Source organism: Dermacentor albipictus, chromosome 1 (genome assembly GCF_038994185.2).
Source record: "Dermacentor albipictus isolate Rhodes 1998 colony chromosome 1, USDA_Dalb.pri_finalv2, whole genome shotgun sequence".
Lineage (NCBI taxonomy): Eukaryota > Metazoa > Arthropoda > Arachnida > Ixodida > Ixodidae > Dermacentor > Dermacentor albipictus.
The window spans coordinates 449,204,309-449,213,982 of NC_091821.1; the positions used below are offsets into that span (position 1 = coordinate 449,204,309).

General features: G+C 46.5%; 1 long non-coding RNA gene across 1 annotated transcript in view; it reads right to left on the reverse strand.

The window, feature by feature from the left end:
* Positions 1-8,939, reverse strand: part of LOC139054758 (uncharacterized) — a 129,360-nt gene extending 120,421 nt beyond the window's left edge. The window contains exon 1 of the long non-coding RNA XR_011511493.1: positions 8,818-8,939. This is a non-coding gene — a long non-coding RNA (uncharacterized lncRNA). The remainder of the gene's footprint in view (positions 1-8,817) is intronic.
* Positions 8,940-9,674: the final 735 nt, after the last annotated feature.

Consider the following 9,674-nt stretch of genomic DNA (forward strand, 5'->3'; position numbering starts at 1 on the left):
CCGGTTGTCGTCGACAATGATTTTTTTTAAAAGTGCGCGGCAACACATTCAAAAGGAAGGCCGTAAAATTTCTATGAGTTTGGCCGACTGCGCCCTGTATAGCCGTCCTTCAACAAAATTAGTTCCGCAGGAAAGGAACGTCGCCGTTCAGGCGAAGATATTGCAACTCTGAGAAATTGTTTTTAGCTCCTACTTGCTGCACTTGTTTACGCCATCTACACGTTTAGTTCTGCAAATTTATTTGTTTATGGCTAACTAGAATAAGGCTACCGTAAAGGGGTCTCAGACATGACGTAAAAAGGCGGTTTTAATGTATCCCTTCCACGCTTGAGTGAGCATTTTATTAGGCTCACCCCATAAGTGGTTTTTAAAGCATTTTACACTTTACTTCAACGCCTATATAATCGAGGGCGACTCTGAAAGCACCGGCCCCTGCGAAAAAAAAATTTAAAAGGAAAACAATAAAACAGGAATAAAGCAACAACAGCGGTAACATTCCTGGCGCCTTAACGGCCATGAACGGAAACTTTTTCTTCGCAGGCGAACACTGCTGAAAAGGTCTCGACGGGGTCCTAACTGCGTTGAAACTTAAGCCATAAAATGTGCGTGCAATGAAGCTCAATAAGGCACCGGAACTGCACGCACTGATGGAGAGGACACGATGGTGTTGTTTTCGCGTCGTCTAACAAAATAGGGATGCCTGTGCTTTGAGGCCTATAGTGACCCTTGGCTGTATCTTTCTTTCTTTTCTTTGGATACGTGGCCGGATGTTTTGCTGAGCGAAATGAAAAGACAAATATTTTCGTTTTAGTCAGCTGCCAGCCTCACTACTCATGGTTGGCACGGATGAATAAATTGAATTTAGCTTCAAGGAAAAGCACCGCGATGTAAGCACACGCGTTCAGGCTGCCATATAAAAACACAGTCGGGAGTCTTCATATGCGTACTTCGTGACCTAAATGTTTGGCTTGTTCGCACGTCATCGCGTGTCATTAGCTGTTACTAGCACTCATCTGTACCCTGTTGGTCGTCAGAGACAGCCATGAAAACATTTTATTTTCCGTTTGCAGATTGATCTGTTTTTTTTTTTTAAATAATACGGGTGGGCGAAGAGCTGGCCATGTTGAGCGTGTCCCTGAAGTTCTTTCGCAGGTGGCAGTGGTTCCGTGACGTTCTCACGCTGAGCCCACTTCGCTAATCGGTGATTTCCCCGTTGCTTATGTTTGTAATGTTTCTGAGCTTATTTACAGCTCAGGTCACGACAATTCGTTGAAAGCACTTCGTCTTCCTACTCCTCACAAACCTTCAAATTTATTTGCTTTTACGCAATAAGCAGCGCCAAAGGAGCAGTTAACATTGCTAAAACATAAGACATCCCCATTCGCTGCACATATTGCTTTTGTGATACTTCGTAGCTTTGTTTCCCCCTAATGCTCTAGGCCGACTCCTTTGCATGTTCGAACTTCTGATCCTTAAATGGGCCATACCAACTGTCGTCCCTCAAATGTAATGATCTATCTCCTAAAGGAATTATTGTCGGCTCTACGGGAGACGTACTTAGAAGTTTCAAAGTTATGTTTTTTATTACCACACTTATAAATCACTGCTCACACTAGGGGATAGTAGCAAAATACATGTTCAGAGTTCATTTGTGACTCACACTGGCACGTACGCAAAACGAGCATGACGCGTGAAGCGCCATCCATTTGGACCCGCTGTGGTGACTTATCGGCTATGGTACTTCGACGCTTAGAACGTGGTCGTGAGATTAAATCCCAGCAGTGGAGGCCCCATTACGACGGAGCGAAATGCGAAAACCTCTGGGTGCGCAGCACTGGATGCAAATGAGAGAAATCAAGGTGGAAAACATTAACCTGGACTCCCCCAATACAACACACCTCCTGATCAGATATATACTGGTCGTGGCCCCACGAGCGTGGCTGTAGTATAGTGGCACCAGTTTCTATTCTACTGGCTGTTGGTATTATGTTTCCTCATCAGTACCGTGTCTCTGATATAAAAATGCACAACATTTTATATACACAAGCTTTCCTTTCGCTGACTTAAAAGGCCTCTCAGACATTTCTCTAACTCAATATTCAACATTTAGCATCAATGACCTGATATGACCGTTTCACAATTTTCTTTATAAAATCCCCGATATGTGGATGTGGATCTACACACATAAAAGACATGTTTTTTTCACCTTTATTAATGGGCAATGCTAACTCAGTGGATGCTGCTGCAGGTAAGTCCTATATATTTCCTGCTGCTAAATTTCATCATGCAGAAATTTTGTCATTAATCTTGATTGAGAATGTAACCACAACAACCACCAATGGAAGGAATGTACAATCTTGTGCTGAACAACTTTGCACACCCACAAAGCAAGCTGTTCATATTTAGTTCACACTGCGTACTGTTGTTTCAGCATGACGATTTACGAGGCCAACGGAAGAGTTCTATTTGCGATGGGCCAAGTGCACACAATAGTGCAATGTTAGTCTGAGGAGAAAGAAATGCTACTCATAGTTCAATTTTGTTGCGACTGTCACCATCAGCGCGCTTTTTACGTGATGCTGTCGGTATCAAAGCCGTTGGTTCCGAGGCTATGATATTCCAGTACTGGTTACGACGCTGAGGCGATTCATATTCTCAGCAGTCGACATCGTGGTTCTGTGGCGCAGAACACAGATACGCGGCTGTGCTTCAGAATAATAAAATTTGGGCTAGTTGGTGATGCATATTGCAGTACGGCGAAGCGCAACTGACGGGACAAATTAAGGCGAGTCAGACGGGACGGCACGCAACCGGTTCATAAAGAGACTGTGCAGGAGTTTTAGGAATTTTTCCTGTATTGCCTTGTTTTTTGCGCCTGCACTTTTTGTTGCATGTTTCAGAGTGCCATGCGCCCATTGTCCTATTACAGCGAAATTTGTCAATAAACCTTCACAGTTGTTAGTAACGCTGGTTATGTCTGTCTCGCCTTATTTCGCCCATCTATAGCGCTTCACCGTGCTCATATACACTGCTGGGCCGAACTTTGGTGGTCATTAAGGGACATCAGGTGGTCAAAATATTTTCGGAGCACTAAAAGACAGCGAAATTTAGAAAAAAAATTAAGTGACGGTGTTTTACTTTCTAAAACCACGATTTGCTTATGAGGCACGCCGTAGTGGGGGGCTCCGGAAAGTTGGACTACCTGGGAGTTCTTTAACCTGCACCTAAATCGAAGTACATGGGTGCTTTCACACTTCGCTCCCTTTGAAATGCGGTCGCCGTGGCCGCGATTCAATCCCGCGACCTCGTTCTAAGCAGTTAAACAGCATAGCCACTAAACAACCTCGGCGGGAGTAATTTATAACCCTTGGAATACATAAAATATAATGCCAGATTGGGGAAAAGAAATATGGTGCAATAAATAATTCAATGAGGCGGAGTCACTCTGTATAGTCATGTCGCTGGTTTATTACCACCCAACGAATGAGGTAAATAAGTACTTGTCGGGTATGCAGAATATTAAACCCAAGTGTTCCCCTAGGGCTAGCTCTGTATACGTATGATATGTCGGTCGCATCACAGGGTTCTACACTGTTTCGTCTCTTTCTAGATCTGATATAGTCATGCAGCCAAAAGACAGCCCGTTTGAAATAGCGCTTAGTGAATACATACAGCGGGTTATTTCATAGGCACCGCGAAAACAGCAAAACACTGTCTCTGCACATTTGCATGACACATTTTGTTAGTAGTATAATATCGTACAATTTGAACGTCCAAGATATAGCAGTTAAGGTTCTTTACAGCGAAGCTGTTATGGCTAACCTTCCGTGCAATTTTCATGTGCGCGAGCAAAAACTCCGGTCTCGAAAGTGAAGTAGAATCGCTTATTTCTACGCTAAACATTATATGTCTCATCACTTGCATATGCATGTTGGGTAAATTAGTTATCAATAAGCACCATTTTCAAGATGACTAGATTCTCAGGCAGATAATAAATATTTCCCAAACTGCTGTGTAACTCGCGTCGGCCATGGCTGCGCTCACACCGCCCTGTCTTTGCCATCGTTCGAAGCTCATGCGGACCTCGTTTTCTGCCCATCTCCCGGGCTGGCGGCACCGTCATGCGTGGCGTCCCTACTATGCGCCGGGGACCGGTCTCACCGCACGTGTACATACATAGAACCACAATGATTGAGCTGCCGTTGTCCATTTGAAATTTCGCTTCTTTTCTCTCGTCATCTTGGGAAGGCCGCGTATAATGCGCACTCCCGAGGACAAGGTGCGCCTACGAAGAGCGAAGACGACAACCGCGAACGGCAAACACCACAGGTGATGTCCACCGACTAAGTTCACCTACTAAGACCACCGACTAAGACGCAGCCATCAAGAAAATGTGTGTGCGTGACGCCGATCAACGCCACCGAACAAAATAAGGTGTGTGCATGTCTTCGGGATGACCACCATCACCGCTCAACAAAAATAAAATTTGCTCGTACCTTTCGTCTCAATTCTGTGTCGTGTCGATGTCGTGTGCTAAACTGCTTCACTAAAAAAAGTAAATTATGGGATCTTACGTGCCAAACCACGATGTCATTGTGAGGCACGCCGAAGTGGAGGACTCGGCAAATTCGTACCGCCTAGGGTTCTTTACGCGCACCTAAATCTAAGTACATAGGTTTTTTTCACAGTTTTCACATTTTTCCACTGAGCAACCACGGGGGCTGGTAATCCACCTCCACAGCTGTGAAATGGCGTGTGCTTTTTGTATAGCCTTGTCGGTTTTCAAACGGCAGTCTAACTGAACACCTGTTAAAGTAAGCAGCTATTCTCTCCGCATCCCCGATGGTGCCTCGTACTCTTGAGAACAGTCACATAAAGTGAAAACTGAATTTATATTTGCTGTGCCATTGCGAACACCAACCCTATAGTGAAGGCTATACGTGATTTGTTATAAGTCTTGATCTTAGCATTTCCTATGACATCTTTTTGTAGTTAGCTCAGTGTGTGTTTTATGGTCGGCCCTTTCGTGGGACTCATAGATTCGGGTGCTATAAATAGCAGCGCATTCCATATGTGCTAACGCAACGTAATATATTTTTCTGCTACCGATAACGTTTTTGGGCAAAAGCAAGCTTTTATCTATGAGGCGCAATGCATCTGTTTCGAGCTTTTTTTTTGTATATACACTGCTTGCCCACGGTCTTCAAAAATGCTTCCGACACCATCTCCCAACACGCTATTTAGCTGGGACTGGAAACAGTAAACTGCGGAGCACACATCTATAACCACGTGCGCTCGTTCCTCAGCGACCGCATGGCCACAATCACACTAGTCTCCACGTGGTCCGGCACCTTCAGCTGCCCCGACAGAGGCACCCCTCAGGGAGCTATACTCTCTCCACTGCTATTAAATGTGGGGATGGGAAAGCTAGCCCTGGAGCGAGATAACAAAGTCAGAGGCTTGCGCGGCACATACAGCACAGGTACAGCGTAAGCTGGAGGAGTGGCTCCATAGGAACTCTATTTTCGCCACCATGCACTACAGGGTCTTAGCGGTGATGTCTCTTCGCGTCGTTTTCACATGAAGGAAATTAACTGTCCACCCGGCCTCGACGGCAAACTGTGCATCTCGGCTGTGCAATATATGCCGATGACAGTATGCTCACGAATCACCAGGAATGGGATGGGGACAAACAAGAAACTCTTCAGAATGCTATAGATGCAGTGGTGGAATAAGCGAGGGTGGCGGACATGACGTGCACACTCGAAAAGTCTGAACTCATTCGGGTGCGTGCGAAATACACAAAAAAAGGAATGGTTGCCAATCACTCCGACCCTCAACGGAGAGCCGATTCAAGAAGTGGAGACACTCAAAATATTGGGGATGTGGATACAGCGGAACGCTGGAACATCCTACACCCTTGAGAAACCAAAGCGGATCACATCACACGTGGTCACAATGATATGCAGAGCGACAAGAAGCAGAGATGGCTTAACCGAGGCAGCCACCATCAGCCTGGACCACGCATTAAGAACATAACATTATGATACCCACATGACATACGCCCTTCGGTGTCAGGTTTTGACGAACCAAGAGATAATGCAGGCAAACCTATCAATTAGAAAATCCTTCAATGCAGTTGTTCAATGCGATAGCACGGAGAGATTCGAGGGACTAGGTATGCACAGTACTTTTGACGAGTACGCAGTCGCGACGTTATATGCTCAAAAATGAATTTAAAAATGAATTTAAAGTGACGTTATATCCTCAAAAACTATTTCGACTGCCATTTTAGCCGACCCAGGAGCGACTTCTTTCCCCAAGCCTGTTTCTCAATGGGACGTCACTGCCGTCACTAATCAAAATTTTAGGCAATCAACTAAAAGGCCACTGCAGTATCGTATGGTGCCGAACACTTGACGGGCTGGCAGGGAATGCCAGTGAAGACCGTATCGCTTCGGCTTTAAACGTCTGAGCAACAGCATAACCCATGAACGACATTCCACCGAATTCTCGTGACATTCTCTTACACCAAAGACAGCAGCGGAGATGTTTTGGACATCCGCGCTCGAATTTAAGCAGCCAACAGGAGTAGGGACTGGCGTCGTATTCAGACGAGCACATACCCCAACCTGCACCACTTACCCAGAACACACCCCACGAGGTTCACTGCACATTGTTCGTGGTGCACAGACACACCCACCCACACTAATACTCATCAGACGGGAGTGCACCAAGAGCCCCGGCACAGAGACATCCTCATGATACGCAAACATCCACGAATGAGGAATAGGCAGTGGGAGGCATCGCTTACAGACGAAGGCCGGGAGAGCCAATAGGCTATTCTGGGCCAAGCCCAGCGAGGCGCTTGTGCAAGTGGCGCCCTGCAATAGCGGCCACAACCATCGTGCCTTCTTTTATTTATTCCCAATGAAGTTTTTTTACTCACCCAATCACTCACCGCGTGCCCGCCATAAAAATTTCTCAATGTGATGTTAACGTTATGTTTTATCAGCGCGTCTTCGAAAAACGCCAGCGATGTGCCGTCAGCTTGGCTGCAAAACAACAAAGAGAGCAAGGGAGGCGTGGTCACACTCCGCTCAGTTGGCTCTTCACAGGCGCGAGGGCAGCATCCTTCTACTTTTTGTTGCTGGCGTGAACTTTTCGCGCACCCTTAAGTCTAGGCGTCTGTGTGGATATTACTAGGATGCACTGGTCTGAGCGGACAAAATCGGAAAGGATCCGATAAAACTCTTTATGGCCTTGGCATGGATTATATTTGCACCCGCTGGTCACAGATAACAACCCGGCTCCCAACAATGCAACTGCGTGAGTAGGACAAACATTATCTGCGGTGGCATGCTAAACGACGGAAAAAATGGAGGAAGAAACACCCTCATTAGTCAAATGTATACCTCACCGTTCAATCGAAGCGTTCACTTGATACGTACCATTGGTTTGCGGCTAGATTTATGTCACTTTTGCTTGCAGACGTATAGAGTTTCTGTACAAGCCCCATCGAAAAAGTCGTCGCCTGCAGAACTTGCAGCACCTCAGACATTTATCGTTTTCGCCAGGCACTTCTTTCTACGCCGACGTTTTCAACGCACAGTCAAGGTGCGAGAATGTGCTAACAGCAGCACACGAGTCTTTTCGTGGGTGACGTTAGTGGGCGACAGTGGCGACAGAAGCGACAGGGGACAGAGGCACCTTAAAGAGCTCTTTTTCTGGTGCACATGTTTCGCATTGTAGCATGTGTTCTAGCACAAACGGGACAGAGAAGGAATCCACGAAAGGCAATCACTGATTTTCGGCGATTCTCCTCCGTGCATTCATTCTCTGTGCCGTCCTTATACAATGTTTTCTATCTTCATTTGCGAATTCATTTCTGAAATTACGTGACGTGGACCTTTGTATGTCTTCCGCGTCAAAGTTCAGGCGGTGTGTCCGCAAAAAAGTGGGGGATGCAAACAGAGATTCAGACAGCTAAACAAAAAAAAAATGTGCTCCAATCCGCGCTTTGAGGGTGTTTGGCCAGCGCAAATTTGTTCCATACAAGAAGGGGGCAAATAAAGAATGCACTGAGGACAATCGCAGATTTTCGGCGACTGCTCCCCGTGCATTCTTTCCTTGTCCCATCGTTATACACGCAGATTTAACCACATTTCATCAAGCCCGCAACCAACTAGCCTATCTAAGTCTCTGTGGTATCACCTGATCTGATAGTCCAATGTGACGCAGCCTTAAACTGGTTCCTGCGGAGCCTGAGCACGACGCCGTTGTGCATATTGACGTTGGTGCACCCATCTCGCCCATCGTGTTCACGCTGCTCTTCCGGAGTCATAACTCTATGTGGCCTTGCAACAGTGTTATCGGATCATAAATGAAATTAATTGCTAGGTGGGTTATTCGTTTACATACGAATGCGTAGTTACGGCACTCCATGCTTCGTATGCCACACTTGCCGCTTCCCGGCAACTGAAACTTATGCAATCATAACATTTAACGTGAAAGGCTTGCGGTGAGCGCTATGCGCGGAGGCGAGCTTTCTAGTTCTCTTTTTTATTAACTCTTGCACAACACAACACTGTCGTCGTGTACAACAACTTGCTAATGAAAAATACTTTAGATACAATGGCCACAGCAAGCACTGACGGACAAGTGCTGTCCCACCGCGCAGCTTCCGCTCGTGTTTTTTTTATCAGATCCAGAAAGTATCAGTCATTCTATACTGTTCAAGAGACACACCGAGGTACTGTACTGAAGCTTTAAACCACCGCACGTTAGCGTAACCATCTGGGGTTGATGGCCACTCACCATGGGTGCTATGCAGGATGCGCCGAGTTTCTCGTTCACCCGAGTTTTACCCGAGTTTGCTCGACGGCAGTCAGTGAACGGAGATAGCGCGAAACGCGCCGAAGGTGCAGGCAAAAGAATATGTAGACAAAAAACCGCGTATGACAACATGAGCGCACCGTGCGCGGCACGCTGCTTCCACGTTTCAAGCGCAGAAGGCTGCACAACGAAACGCGCCAGCGCCGCGCATTGTTATCAACGGATTATCGCAACTTAGCGATACCGTGACTGTCCCGCTATCTGTTAGCACACTTGCCATGAGCCGCTTGCCACGCCTTTCCCGGGTGCGTCAAGGGCGTGCCTCTTCTTTCGGGCGCTATCTTTCTATCCAAGATCGAATGCGAACAGGGTACATGCGGCGCATTCTTGCACCTACAATTTCACTCAAACGAATACGTTAAAATACAACAAATAGAATAACGAAAATTTTTATTTTGTTAAGTATCTGTTTCTCGTTTTCAACGCTAGAAATTTGTGATGACAACCGCAGATCGAGCAAATTATTAAATTTTGCACTACTTGCCGCGAGTGGCGACAGTGACGCGAAAGCTTAGAAGCGGTACATTGAAGCGGGTCGCACGTACGAGGGCGTTCATACGGTGATAAGGCGCCTAGGGGCGCTGCAGTGCTATTCTCAATAAAGTCGGTCATGATCCATGGAGGGTAATGGCCACTCTTTTTCTATTAGGGGAATAGAAATGCAGCGCCGCGGTACGGCTGTTCATCGCAGGCGCTGCACTAAGCTATTAAGGCCCCCGCTTTACCTACTAAAAAAGACACAACGGCTGTCACTGCAAAATGGTGGTATGTTATTTTAG